This window comes from Buteo buteo, chromosome Z, assembly GCF_964188355.1.
Source record: "Buteo buteo chromosome Z, bButBut1.hap1.1, whole genome shotgun sequence".
In the NCBI taxonomy this organism is placed as follows: domain Eukaryota; kingdom Metazoa; phylum Chordata; class Aves; order Accipitriformes; family Accipitridae; genus Buteo; species Buteo buteo.
Genome location: NC_134204.1, coordinates 62,158,789 through 62,173,438, shown reverse-complemented (window position 1 = coordinate 62,173,438; position 14,650 = coordinate 62,158,789). Strand labels below are relative to the sequence as shown.

At 40.0% G+C, this 14,650-nt stretch overlaps 1 long non-coding RNA gene across 1 annotated transcript in view; it reads right to left on the bottom strand.

The window, feature by feature from the left end:
- Positions 1-6,843: 6,843 nt before the first annotated feature.
- The window catches only part of LOC142026433 (uncharacterized), a 42,307-nt gene continuing 34,500 nt past the window's right edge, over positions 6,844-14,650 (bottom strand). The window contains exon 3 of the long non-coding RNA XR_012648811.1: positions 6,844-6,988. This is a non-coding gene — a long non-coding RNA (uncharacterized LOC142026433). The remainder of the gene's footprint in view (positions 6,989-14,650) is intronic.

Below are 14,650 nucleotides of genomic sequence, written 5' to 3'. Positions count from 1 at the left end.
CAGAAAACTGCACACAATTTTTTCCCTTTTTTTTCTTTTGAGAAAGAGACAGAAATGCAGAAATATTTAATGCTGGACATCTAGTCCAAAGCATAGGAAAATACTCAATTCCATGTCATAAAATAAAGATTAAAAAATAAGGTTGGCTTGGGCGGGGTGGGGGGGGGTGAGATATCTATAAAGGATTTTATATATCTCATGCTTTCAGGGCTAAATTCAAGCAAGCATAAAATAAAATACTGTTTCATAACTACAGATCAGGATGATTAGGTAATGAGAAGAATTTCTGAAATTTCACTTCTGAATTGTTTATTCCACAGCCACAAAATTTTGGACAAACTGACTTCCTCCACTAATATCTTCAACTAAACTACAGACATCAATAACCTCATGGTAAGAAACTTGCACATATGTCAAATATCCACACTTCAAAAAAATGAAACAATTCATTTACTGTTGTGTTTCTGTGATGTTCTTTGCTTATACTCTTTCAGGAATTTAAAAACATAACACTTCTGCTTTGCTTGATCTGCTGCTGCAATGCTGCAGGTCAAAAAGGAGACTGAAGGACAAAGTGATTAAGGAAACAGAGCTGTCATGTGGATGAGATGTTACACAACAGTTAAATGAGAGAACCCCAACATTTCATATTACAGCATGAAATATCTCATCCTAGCATCTCACAGAAATCAAATGGGCCATTTCTCCTTTTGGTAGAGAAAGAATAGAAAACGGGGACGGTATTGAAGTTAATTACAGGAATTCACTGGCTGTTCATTAAACAGTGTTTACACCAAGAGTGTCTGTCCTGCTTTGAGCAGACAGCTCATTATTTTATGGGGTTTTGATATTACCAAGTCTTGTTTTACACAAAACTGAGGGCACTGAATGAGTTCAGATTCCTTACCTCCCTGTGCTTGGCTCCCTGCATGTATTGTCCACAGATGCAATCACTGTAGATGACCTGAGTTGCTGAAAAACAGTCAAATAGCTCAGCTGTTCCTCTGGATCTTTTTCTGCATGAGGGTCATATTAGCACAAATAAATACGCTAAGTCCCACCACTGCAGCTGGGGTTGCTTGACTGTAGACACGTTCATAAACTGGAACAAGGTAGCACTGAAATAAAGGTCTGCGTAACAGCTGCATTGCCACAGTTGTTAAAAAGAAACTCAGGCCAAAATTTTTTTGTTTGGATTTTGGGTTGTTTTTTCTAAAGGCTGTCAGGATTATGCAAGGTAAATCCAAGTGTTCCAGCTTTATAAAATTTTACTAATGGGATTATGTTTCAAATTTATCTTGGGGGAAAAAATCAACAATAACAGCAATCTGAACTGTTTCCACTTCCGTGTTCAGGCAGGTCTCTCTATATGTAGCTTAAGAAAAGTGTTTGTGTATAAATAAGCTTTAGAAGTCTTAAAATGAAAAATTTTGCAACCAGGATTATTGGGCATTTCCAACTGCTATGAAGGCATAAAGGCTTCTGAACCGCAAATTTCATGATCTCATGCTTTCATCATGTACCCTATGGCAAAGTGCTACAGCTTTCGGTGTTTTCAAAATACCAAATGTTGGAGAAAGTTGCAAGAAATTTCTTAACACTAACTCCCAGTGAGCACAGCTAACTTGTCCCAGGTGCCTTGCTCTGGCTTCTCCTTGAGTCAAGATCAACATCTCAGTCCTTACCTTTGACGGACTAAAAGATTGTCTTCATGCTGTTGTTTCAGTCTATGGTCACCTCTCTGGACCACAGTATAGCATGCCAATGGGGCATCGTCTCTGAACCAATATGAACTGAATCATTCTCTGGTCTAAGGGATGGGGTTGGGTTTTTTCCTCTAAAATAGGCAGTAAATTAATATTTATATACAAACCAAAATGCTTCATATCCTTCTTTCCTTGAAGACGGATGAGAAACAAATGTAGTGAAAGTTAATCACTTTGCTTGATGCTTTGAAATATGCTCAAATACTGAGGTGAATGAGCAAGCTAGAAAATACAAAAAAATATTTTTCTTGAAGAGAAACTTGCTACAAAGGAAGGATTTGATCCCTGATTAGGGAGCAAATGCACCTGGAAATCTTTAATGGCAACCAAAAAGTTTTCAGCTAAAGAAAAATTACTTTTTAATGACCCTGCAGATGTGTGAAGAGAATTGCAAAGTCCAAATGCCTTCATGATCTTCCCAACAGAAGAACAAGGGAAGTTTTTGGTCATTATTAGTTTTGAAATTTTACTTTTTTTTATTAAAGAAAAACAGGGGGCCAGCAATGAATAAAGATTAATACAATATCTTTGAAGCAATAGAAGTCATGACAGGCTAGAGAAACTGCGGAGTGTTCAGACCAATGTAGTTTAAAATGTGGTAGGGTTGAACTGGAATATAAAATAGGTTTGAAAGCCAGAAGATAGAGCTTCAGTCTAGTGGTGGGCCTTGACTAAGCACTGTTTATTTTTCAGCATGTGACAATAGTTTCTGTGGCTACACTTCTGGTAACATGAGCAGTGCCAGGAGCTGTGCTGGGCTGTCAGATCACTCCAGCAGTCACCAGCATGCTCTTGGCCATGACTACTGACTGTCTCCTGAACAAGTCCAGTGTTAGCAATGCGCAGTAGCCACCTTCTTAGGCTCCCTGGACGCAGCCACAGCTTCCTGAGGGCAGGAAGGTTTAATGGCACAGGCATACATTGTCCTATACCCATCAACCTCAGCACTAGAGAGCTGTCCTGGGCAAATTTGATTTACTCATACAAACATAGCCTCCATGGCTCATCTGTTATTTGCAGGTCATGGTTATCTATCAGAAGCCACTCCTCTGTGTTATTGGTCCCAAAGCACAACCCTGGTCCTGTCCAGCACTGTGCCTCAGAGCATCAGCTTGCTGCCGCAGTGGGTCTCACTCACTCCACTGCAGGGCAGCAACCCTCTCCCAGCCACCAGTGGAGAAGCCAGGGAGAGCCCCTCACCAGGTCAGGCGCCAGGACCCCACTGCACCCTTGGCACATGGGTAACTGCAGACCTGCCATCTATCCTGCCTCTCTCACTGGCTGCCACTCAGTCAAGCAAGGGTAACTGCAGGATGGGACAAAGCAGTGAAGGTATGAAGGCAGGCTGACACAAAGAGTACGGTGTTGAGGAGGTGACATCACCACAAGGGCTCCTGGATTCTTACAGAGGAGGAAACTGCTGGCAAACTGAAGCCTATAACTTCATTCCCACAGCTTGTTCATGAGTTGAGCTTTCCTGCTCTAGAGCAGAAGTTGTCACCAATTCCCCGAATGAATGAATCACTACTTTTTAGCAAAACTTTCTGAAAGCAGAACTTAAATTAAGGAATATGTCTGTACTTAGCACTTCCTACAACAGTACAGTATTTGTGCTGGTTTTGGCTGGGATAGAGTTAATTTTCTTCATGGTAGCTGGTACAGAGCTGTGTTTTGGATTTGTGCTGAAAACACTGTTTCTACTAAAAGTCAAGGGTTTTTCAGCTTCTCATGCCCAGCCAGCAAGAAGGCTGGAGGGGCACAAGAAGTTGGGAGGGGGCACAGCAAGGACAGCTGACCCCAACTGACCAAAGGGGTATTCCATACCATGTGATGTCATGCCCAGTATATAAACTGGGGGGAGTAGGCCTGGGGGGCACAGATTGCTGCTCAGGAACTGACTGGGCATCAGTTGGCAAGTGGTGAACAACTGCCTTGTGCATCACTTGTTTTGCATATTCTAATTCTTTTATTATTATTATTATTGTTGTTGTTGTTGTTGTTGTTGTTGTTGTTGTTATAATTTTTATTGTTGTTATCATTATCATTATTATTATTATTTCTTCTTTTTCTGTCCTATTAAACTGCCTTTATCTCAAACCGTGAGTTTTACTTTTTTTTTTTTTCCAGTTCTCTCCCGCATCCCACTGGGTGGGGGGCAAGTGGGCAAGCAGCTGCATGGTGCTTAGTTGCCGGCTGGGGTTAAACCGTGACAATGTTGAAGGCTTTTGCTAGTGTAAAGACCAAATGACCTGATGGCCTTTCTGTTTGAATATATGCCATTTCCTTTATGTTCTCTGGTGTATAGCTTTAGAAATAGTTAACAGTAGGAAGACTATTTGTATTGCATTAGGCAGAGATAGGAGAAAAATGCATTTATGGATCAGTGTAATCCAGTCATTGGTTTATGGATGCAAAGTCCTTCAGGGACTGTCACAAATTCCCAGCTGTCTGTGAGTGCTAGATTTTGCAATTGCATCTCTGAGCTATACAGAAGGCATGTAAAATGATGTATAGCCAGGCAGCTCCCTGTGATTTTGCATCTGCAAAGGCTTGAGAACTATTCCAGCAATGATGTGTAGTAAATTAAGCTCAAGAAATTTGCCTGCGAAAAACTTGCCTCTGAAAAATAAAGATCTTGGGTTAATCTTCCATAGGTGGAAGCCTCTTTAGCAGAGATAGAGCTGAGCAAATGTAGGCAGCTGTTAAATACTAAAATTATTACCAGCCCTTCATTTTTTAAATTAAGTTCTGTTGATATTCTTAAAAACTGGAAATAAATATTACATTTGAATCCATTAAAAAATAAAAATAAAAATAAAGCCATCTAACTTTCTTAAATATTCTACAATTCAATATACCATGACATAAGGAGAAGATTTCGTACTTGGCAGAAACAAAGGTGCCTTGTGTAGGATCTTTGCCAACATGACAGAATATGTTTGGGAAGTGGTAAGGGCAACATTAAAGGAAGATAAATTCTCCGTAAGAAAAATTGGCCCATCTGTTTGTTTCTATTCTGGGCAGTTGCCCAGTATACCTGGGGAAGGAGAAAGAAAGGTATGTTTCCATAGTGTGAACATGTGAGGATAAGAGAAATACATTAACTGGAAAACAACACCCCATCCCACCCCCCCCCCGCACCACTGCCTTGGGACAGCTAATGAGCATAAATGGTACTCTTTGCATCATCAGTGTGTAATAGACAAGAATCACAAATTACTGCTAGGATTAGACAAAGGGCAAGAATTTCAAAAACCTCTGCATGACTTAGGTGACTAAGTCCTTGAGGCATTTGGGAAATTTAACAGCAGATGCCCAGATACTATTATGATAAAGGCCATAGAAATTTCTTTCTTGCTCTTTCTCTTTGTAAGTCAAGCCTGCATCAATAAAAGCAAAAATATGGACTTCTTCACTGCATGTACATCTGCCCTTCCCTTCTCTTGTTTGATGATGTCTAATAAAGGGCTGATTCTTTTCCCCTCCCAGAAAGCACAAGTAAAATAAATAAGAAACAAGTGATATGTAGATTGTGCTTCCTTTTAGGATGTTTTCAAAACAATCAGCCTAACTTTCTGGCAGCTACATTGCAAAGGCTGTTTTTTTAATTTATTGACTAAAGTCACCCCTAAAATATTTTTTTAACCACGGTCTTTATTATTATTTAAGGCTCAGTTAAACCCACTTCTAAAGCTATTGTTACTATGTTTACATTTTTATATCAGTTAGCTAAAACATAATATGAAGGGCACTTCATTGTCATGACATTAATTTATGTACTTATATATGTGTTGGTGAGGTTTATCATCTTGGTTACACCTTGTTCTTGACCCTTTGCTTAGAAGATACTAGTCTTAAGTGCTAAGTATGCAGCATTAGCATTTGTATTAACATTAGTATTAGTGCTCAGTAATACTGAATCTTCTTTGTAGGTGAAGTCATAAAGCATTAAGATCCACCAGAAACTTCCATAAAAGAGTAGCGCTGCTACCCTTCTAATTTTGAGCAAACTTTGACCTTAGTCTTTTAAATAAAAAATGCCATTAGACACAGGATACATCTAGAAATTGTGGTGTCTATTGTAGTTTCCAAGTAAGTAATACATAGGAGCTAGCACCTGGAATCAGTAGCCAGTAATGTGCCACCTCTGCACTTGGATTAATGGATCAGGCTTGAAGGAGTGGTTGAGGGCTAACCATCTGACAATCCTTCAAAATGGAGATAATATGAATTTGGGCCCCTTTAACCTCAGTTACAGTCTTAATACTCACTCCACCTTGGAACTTGCCTTCTTACTCCCCTAGGTCGGAATTTGTTCCTCTAAGTGTACGCAGTCTGAGCTGAGGACCTACAGAGTGCCAAAGAGCATTAAAAATCCACAAACATAAGAGTGCCTACTATTCAGTCCAACCTGAGTACTGCCAATTTCTGCAGACTCTGAGGAGGCTGAGGTTTTTGAAGCCTATGAAAAAGCTACTGGAGAGAATAATAACATTTTCTCATAGAGAAGCATAGCTTTTATAAAGTGCTTTGTGCTGGAAAGAGCAACAAGGTCTTCCTCAGATCAGTCAGGAAGTGAGAAAAGAGTTAATGCTACTTTTTAACAAGTTTCCAATGAGATTTAACAGTGGCTTATACAAGAGAAAACATTTAGAAATTATTTTCACTCCTAAAATAAAGCTATCCCTGGTAGCAGCACAAGACATAGTAATACAGTAGTATTTAATATAAATTAAATTTAACCTTTACCTTAGATCTTCAGACCAAGAACATACTATTAATCGGAACAGAACTTTTTAAAGTCTGTTTAATAAATAAATAAATAAATACATACATACATAAATAATAAAGGCTATTTAAGCAGTTGATTGTATTTTGTTCTATCAAGAGCTGTTGTCACTACAACGATATTAATACTTCTAACAGAACTAACAAGAGATTTTCTAAATTTGATGCTTTTTTGTATTTTAAGTGGGTACAGAAGTAAGTCTTTTACCTTCAAGTTGTTCTAACAAGCACAATAGAAAATCACTTAATCCCTTCTGAATGGAAAAAAAAAAAAAAACCTGTTTGCTTCTGCTGTCTTCCTGGATGCAATCTCTTCTCAATGTTCATGGTTCATGGACTTTTTTTTTTTTTTTTTTAAGTCACTATCATTCATCTCGGTATTCCATTCTTCATTTCTTCCTATGTTAAATGAATTTTTGTTTCTCGGTTTTGATCTGTTGGATAGAAAAAAACGAACTATAAAACAGACAAACAGAAAAAAAAGCTGTTATAAAGTCCAATTCCACCAAAATCAGCAAGACCAGGAATTCATCAGCAAGATCCATCACATGATCCACACCTGCTCCAAATCAATAGCAGACTACTGTGGCTACTGGGACATTCTCTGCATTTGCTGGTTCACGGAAAGCTGTTACTGCTTATACCTATGCATTTACTGAGAATGAACCTATTAAATAATACTGCTGGACACTTGCACTGTAACACCTATCAATATAAATAAGTCTTGGCACTTGAGTTTAATTGATAGGCCACATTCCTGCTGCTCTTTCTGCTCAGTTTCACAGTCCTTCATGTCAGACTTCAAATATAACAGATTTGGGGAAAAATGAATCTTTTGTTTCAAAGCTGCATTTAATAAAATTTCAAACAAGGAAAAGCCCAAGTTCTCTTCTCCAGCCATCTGGAGTAAAACTCTCCCTCTTAAATCCTGCTCTACCTATCTTCAAAGTTAAATTTGTTTCTTCCCTTGGATTCTTTACATCTTCCCTTCCTATCCTGTTCCTGCTCTACTTCTTAAGGACAAAACCCAGACATTTATGGTCAGCTCAGTACAGCAGTATTTGTTCCGTTACAAATCCTTTTCTATTTCGCTTTATGGCCTGTGGCTGTGAAAAAGGGCATGGTTTCACATTCCTAACAGAATAAAAATGATGGTGTGCTGCTTTTTACTACCATTTCATCCCCCAAAACAGAAAAACAACAGACCTTTGCCTCAGAGAAATTATAGTGGAAATGAATTTGGCCACATGTAATGAGCATTTTTCTCTTTTTAACTGCATAAAACTTCTTTCTTTCCAATCAAAATTTTAAACTGATCTCTTTATAGTATTTACATTGATAAGCAAGTGGGCTTTTTAATAATTTACCCATGTTGCTGCAAGAGGAGGGAAAGAACTGTAAGTTTAAAACACAAAGGCAAAAAGTTAATTTAAAGTGATGTTTGGCAAAAAGTCCCCTTTGAGATCCAGTTGTGTAATTGAACAGATTAAGAGAACTGACAGTAACTTCACGGTATGCCTAAGTGGAGGTCTCTACGGGTCAACTCTCGGATCTTGTGCCGACACGTTAAACAAGTTTGTCAATTTTCCATCAGATTGATTTTTCTCACAGGTCTGGAAGCCTCGTCTCATTTCATCTTATTTCCACAGGGGTTCTTAACATTGCAAACTGCCATTTACTTTTGTCTCAAAGTGAGAGGAATGATTTTTATCTCCAAGTGGCAATCACGGCAGGCAGCTCCAGCTCTGCTTATAATGTTGCACATTGTCCTCCCTCACCAACTGGGGTTTCTTTTGTGTTTTTCCCCTCTTTGGGAATGATGTGGATTTTTAGAATACATTCAAAATAATTATTAACAGAATGTACTTAGGGCAGATGTCTGTAGTCTCTGAAGTGAACCAAAAAAGCAACAGAAACTGTAGGTTTTTTTCTTTACTGTTTTCAGCACAATGAGAGGTCAGCTTGAGAAAATATGATGTCTCTGGGAAGGTCTCGGGGAAGAGTATTAACCTCTCTTTACATTTTCATGTCTATTATGCCCTCCTGTTAATGTCAAGGGAAGTTATGTGCACAAAATACAGAGGGAACATGCTTCTGAATAGGTGAATGTTGCTGAAGATTATAATGGTATATATTTGGATTAATTGCACTAACGACAAGAATCTACTCTTACTTTACACCAACTTAAACAAAAGGAAAATTTGTCTGCAAGCCTGTGGGACGTAATGATGTTCTCATACGGCCGTACAACCATGCAGTCCCCTTGACTCAAATAAAGCTACTCAGAACTTAATGACTTGCTTGACCTCATGACCTCTTGTTGGAAGAGGAATGGACTGCCATTTATATCAGTGGTATGAGGGCAAAACCATAGGAGACCCCAAACCCCATGTTTTCTCTTGCCTGCAGCTCTGGTAGTCATTTCCACTTGTGAAAACTGGCTGTAGTCAATCATTAAAGCCATAATCACTGACAAAGTGTTTGTAAGATTTTCTCACAAGCATCAGTATCTCTGTCAGATACAAAACAATGAGCCTGATTCCTACTTTCCTTGGTGCTGATTACACTGTTCCACCAATAATACAGAGACACTCATGATCCCTTCTTTTAGAGCCTTGTACAATGTCAAAGTTTTAATATAAATGCAAATAAGGTCCATTATTTTGTTCTCTGAAATGTGATACACTTGACCTAATTAAGTGATCAAAGACAATGTGAAAATTTACATCATTTGATTATAAGCAATTCATCACTGTTTAAAAATATTTGCCCCAATTTTAGAAATCTATGTAAAAAATATGAAAAAACCCCAAACCAAAACAAAACTTGTAGTGATGATTTTTGCTGTCAGCATGATGAGAAAGCAAAGCAAACCTCAAGATTGGGGCTGTTGAACTGGTGGCCCATGGGGCACTTCCAGCCCAGGAGGAACCACTGGATGCCAGCCCAGCACCGAGCACCTGGCATGAGAGATACTGTCCCCTGTCAAAAGTCTTTCCATGGAGCAGGTATGCCTGTGGCTATGCTAGTTGCTCAAGGTGTAAGGAAAGAGGTGGGTCACCCAGAAAAGCCCCAGGAAGCCCTCCAGTTGGAGCCACACTAGACTGCCTCCTGCGCTCACGGTGGTGGAGACATGGACACCACCCGGGGGGAGGGGTGTTGCATGGGGGAAGACTGGGGTGGGATGGGGAGATGCCCTTGAGTTCAGTCCATGGTGCATGGTGGTAAGAAGGGCAGGGCAGAGGGTCGGGAGCCAGGGTCACACTGAGGATGTAAGGGGCTGGGGAAGAGTAGGGGGCTGCATGGTTCTCCCCTTCCTCTCTCCTTCCTTCTTTGTTTAACCTTTAGTGGACAGTAAGGAGCCAAGGTTGCTTTTCCTAGGAGAGCTGTTACTCTCTCCACAACCTGCGCAGTCCCAGATGCTCTCATGGAATTGACTTGCCAGAGACAGGAAAGTATTTAATGAGTTAGTTAACCTTAAAAAAATGTGCTGAATATTGCGAATAGCAGAAAGAAAGGGATATCTAATCCATATTTCTTTTCCCCCCAAAATATTGATCTTTTTCTAGTTCTATTTTACATTCTTTGTTTAAAGCTAGTAGATGCCCAAAAAGAAAGACCTGAGCAAAACTCCTTCATTTCCACATTGTATGTGAGTGAGTTACTCAACCATAATGACAGATGACTTTTTGTTGTGCCAATGGTTGTGTCTGTGACAGGTCAGTTTGTGTCTGTGACAGGTCAGTTTGTGTCTGTGACAGGTCAGTTTGGTTTGCACAGGTCAGCTCAGCACATATTTTTTGGCAAACCCTTTGGAGAGTCTCCTGGATGAGCACTTCCTTTGTGCCTGGATTTGCAAAACAAACAGGCAAATTGCCCTATTGCCTTGTTACAGCTTAATGTGAAAATACACAACAGCAAACTGTGTTAGTAGAAAGGCATATAAACAAGTACTTACAGGCTTTTGGTCATGGTGTAGATACCCCTAACAACACTACCTGAAGTGGTAATCTGTCGCAGAGATAGTTTAGTGAGATAAAGTGAGATAGTTTAATGAGCTTTAAGATATAAAAATAGTTTTTTTCAGCTGTTATCAGTCTCTGTGTAAACACTTCCCCAAAGATGAGCCTTCACCATGTGAATGAGGAACTGTTTCCACCACAGCCAAGCTGGCAAGCAGGACGGGGCTCTGCAGGGTGGCCCCAGCCCTCCCGTGGGATCAGGCACCCCAGCCCACCTCCCTTCTCCCACCTACCTGGTCACCTTTCCCCAAGGGAAAAAGCCCCTTTCCCTGTGCCTATACAATGGCAATAAGAAGAGACCATGCCCAGGCCCTGGGCTGGGTTGTAAGAACCAGAGAAAGTTTTTTTTGTGGACTCCCTGTGTATCCCAGAAAAAGAAAATCACAGTCTTCTGGTTATTTAGGCATTTCAAACCTGGCACAAGTGTTTAAAAATCTTATGAAAGTTCACTGCAAAGTTAGCTTAATAGACACTTCTCACAATTAAATATTTTAGACATCTCACATTTTTCCCATAATTCCAACAATAATTAGAACATAATATGGATTAATTTCTTGTCACATCCAATTTTTAGTGGCAAGATGTTCTGAGGGAGTGGAACACAAAAACAAGTTGCTGACATTTGTAAACTCTCCATTTTGGTGTACACGTAAATGTAAAATAGCTGACATTTGGCTCTTTCTTCCCTCCTTTCCTGCTTGTTCAGTGCAAATATTACCCAGACAGATATATTAAACAAATATCATATTATCTACAAACAAAGATATATAAATCTCATTGCCCTGGTCAGCAGCTCAGGACCAAACTATCCTCCTGAGAAAGTCTGATTTGTAAGTGACCTTGAGCTAATTGCTTTCCCACTCTGTTACATGGAGGTCACTGTACTTTCTAATCTCACCAAGTTTGTTTATTTATAGGTAGCAATACTGTACCAATACCAAAAAGGTAAACTAAATTGTGTTCATATATTTTTATGGGGTGGAATTGCAGGATGATTTATAAGCAAATTCTTGACACTGTAATTGTACAAAGGTAATCAAGCTGTCATGAGATTTTTCATCTATTTTGGGACGGAAAGGGGTGCTGAAATTGACAATTTTCTGTTCAGTGGCAGAACTACAACCTCTCTGAAAATTAGCAAAAGCCATACCTGCTAAAACTCCATACTTCCCAGTCCAAATGTACTCAGTAGTGCATTTCATCAGAATTTGTGTCTTAGTATTGTCATCTTTTAAAAAACACTGCAAGAGAGTTGGCTAGTACCAAGAGTGTCTGTCCTGTACAATCATTGCTGAATACTAAATGTTCCAGTCTCTCAAGACCCCTTTAAATAAGGATGCTGCTATTTTATGCTTTCAGATTTTTGTTGGTATGTGAAAACATGAATAACCAGAAAAGCTTATGCTTTGCTTTAATGACAAGCTGCATTAAGTAATATGATGGCCTCTGTGGTGACTTCTCTAAGTGCTGTCAATACTCAGCATATCCCAGGATCAAACGTCTCATGAGAAAGGACTGAATTGATTCACTGTTTCCTGCTTTCTTATTGAATGCTTTTATTTTCCTCCTTTCTTATTGAATGCTGTTATTTTCCTTCATAAGCAAGTAAAACTCCAATCATATAAAATGAAGAGGTTATGGAGAAATGGCAGAAGTAGCTAATTAGAAGAGCCATTCTCCTCTGGGAACTGGTTCTGGAAGAACTGCACACTTTAAGGCCCTAATTCAGGGACATATGTCAATACTGTGGATAGTGCTTAATCATGAAATCAATACTTAAAGCTCCACTTGGCTAGAAGCTGGTTTGCAATAGCATTTCCATACTGTTTAAGAACACAGTGCTGATTTCCTTTGAAACATTTTCTTATTGTCTTATTATTCAATTCTCTACAGAGCTGCTTTCCCCTCATGACCCTCAATAAAATCTGAAGAGACTGTTACTAACTGTGACTTTGAACCACTTGGAGCAGGGAAACCTTTGGTGAAAATTTTAGCTGTGAGTGGGCTTACAAGCCTTGACTTCCAGACTTATCCTCAGCAACTAGGTACTGGTGACAGTAGAGGATTCTTGAGCATGTTTTCTTGTGAGCAGCAAAACTGGCCAGGACCTACTTATGTTTGGGATTTTTTTTGCTGTTCGGATAGTATCAGCATTTGGCTTACTTGGGTTTTGTCAGTCTGGGCTGTGCAGCCAGTGTGGCAGGTTAGCCACAGCACAGGCAGAGACATCAAAGCAGACTGAAAGTCTTTGAGCCTTTGCTAAAATCTAGCCTGCAACTGCAAAAATTGAGAGGCAAAAAGCCTCCTAAACAAACAAACAAAACAAAACAAAAAACCCAACCCCAAGCCTACAAGAGCAAAACAGAGTTTTGGATGCTGAGATTGATCTTTAGAGATCCTAAACTGGTCGCTGTTGCACTGAAGCTTTCTTCTTACCTTGCCAGACTTTGGCAGCCTCCAGTACCACACCTGTTTATCCTGCAAGCTGGTGACCAAGCTGTTTGTGCCAAACCCATTGCATTTACTCCATCTTGGAGACACTGGTCTGACCCTATGCTGGTCAGGAATCCAAGGCACAAAATTTTACTGTACAAAGGGTAGGCAGACTGGAAAAAAAAAAATTGTGCACACTTTTTCTAATTCTGGGCCTTGGTATAGATGTGACAGAAATTCGACATGTGATAAAATTTGACTAAGATAAATATGTGTGTGTATAAAGATATAGGGGGATAAGGGTACGCACCAAAGACAGGATGGAGGTCTGACATCTGAAATAATGAGCCACAACAAGCGAGGATAGCAGTGATAAGAGAAATGTCTAGACTACAGGTAATGCTAGGAGAAAAATATTGTTCTTATTTCTTATGGGTAAAGTTGGTTTCTCTTAATAAATTATTCTTTTCTCAGATACAGTTGTGCATAGAAACTCTAAGAGTTTGCAGTTTAAGTGATATATTTTATGGATGTCTGTAGGGCAGTTACTCTTTCCCAAGCAGGACAGGTCATGTTGAAGTGGCCATTGCAAGAAGAACACATACAACTGACTTTTACTATTCGTATCATGCTTGCAGTATGCATGCAAGCATGCTTGCTCTCAGCAGCCTGACACTGGATCTCCACCTTCTGAAACCCAAGCTGATTCTTCACATTTGCTTCAAAATTAGCAAGTGATTCATTCCAGCATGCTAGCAATGGCAGAATACCAGCCTGAGGACACCTGGAGCAGTATCTTCTAGAGCTAAATGCACAATATGTATTAAACCCAAGTCATGACCTCACATCTCAGGTAGTATTAATGGGGGAAAAAAATAGGTTTAGCTGATATGTAAAGCTCACCTAGAAATACCAGCCTGTGAAAAACCATCCCTTGCCTGTTTCCAGGGGCATGGAGCTGTGTTGAAGCCTTTTGCATAGCCTGTGAAGATGTCATCTTACTGGCAGCCTACCCCAGCCACTTGTGGTCTCACCATTTGGAAACAAGCTATGAAGATCCCATGCAGAGATGCTGTCTGCTTGATTATTATTACTTACCTGATACTGCTACTGTTGTAGTCCTAGTCTCTTTCTTCATGTTGCTGTACATGCTCACATGCTGGAAGTGGAGGAGTAGTGCATAGATGTAGTGAACTGTATTTGTGTAGTGGAGTGGAGCTGCAGCTCTGAAACCACATGTTGAGGGCTGCAGGGCTGACTGTGGGGTCAGGTGGATGTGGGGCAGTGATCGGCTGACCTTGGCTGGCTGCCAGGTGCCCAGCCAGATGCTCTCTCATTCCACCTCCTCAACAGGACAGGGGGGAAACAATAAGATGGAAAAGTTTGTATGGGTTGAGATAAAGACAGGGAGATCACTCACCAGGTACTGTCAGGGACAAAACAGACTCAACTTGGGGAAAATGAATTTAATTTATTGCCAGTTAAAATAAGTTTGGAAAGTGAGAAAGAAAGACAAAAACTAAAACACTTTCCTCCCCCTGCCCCCTGACCCAGTCTCAACATCTCTCCTTCATTCCTGGCTCCTTCACCCCCTCCCTGCAAGCAACGCAGGGAGATGGAGAATGGCGGTTGTGGTCAGTC